This window comes from Ailuropoda melanoleuca, chromosome 4 (genome assembly GCF_002007445.2).
Source record: "Ailuropoda melanoleuca isolate Jingjing chromosome 4, ASM200744v2, whole genome shotgun sequence".
Taxonomy (NCBI): domain Eukaryota; kingdom Metazoa; phylum Chordata; class Mammalia; order Carnivora; family Ursidae; genus Ailuropoda; species Ailuropoda melanoleuca.
Genome location: NC_048221.1, coordinates 55,382,866 through 55,383,573, shown reverse-complemented (window position 1 = coordinate 55,383,573; position 708 = coordinate 55,382,866).

Sequence of the window (708 nt, the reverse complement as noted above, 5' to 3'; positions counted from 1 at the left end):
CTATGCCCCTGTCATCTGTGTAAGTCCTACAGACCCTAACTCCAAAGTCACTTGCTCAGGAAGACTGCCTGATTCCCCTCTCCACCGAGACTACACTCGGTGCTCTCCAGTGAATACTGTCGGGAGAACCCTGTCCCCTTTCTGCATGGGGTTGTCACAATTTGTGACTATGAATTTGCGTCTGATCATCTATCTGTCCTCCACAAGAACCACTGTTCTCTTTTCATCCATCATTGGGTCCTTAAAGCCTAGCAGACATGTGATACAGTACAGATAAAGTTTAATAACAGAGCCCTCGGGGCGCCTGGATGGGGCAGTCGCTAAGCGTCTGCCTTCAGCTCAGGGCGTGATCCCAGCGTTCTGGGATCGGGCCCCACATCAGGCTCCTCCGCTGGGACACTGCTTCTTCCTCTCCCACTCCCCCTGCTGTGTGTTCCCCCTCTCTCTGGCTGTCTCTGTCAAATAAATAAAATCTTTAAAAAAAACAAAAAACAAAAACAGAGCCCTCGTTCCACTACTCTGGCAACCTTACATAGCGCACTTTACCTCTATGGCCTGTGTTCTAACGTGTAAAACAGAGGCAATGCCTGCCATGCAAACTTGCTCTAAGAAGCAAATCCACTACTTAATGAATAAAAAGCACTCGATAAAAGTACTATCCTCAAAGTTAGTACGTTATGAGATGCGACTGTCACCAGAACAAACAAA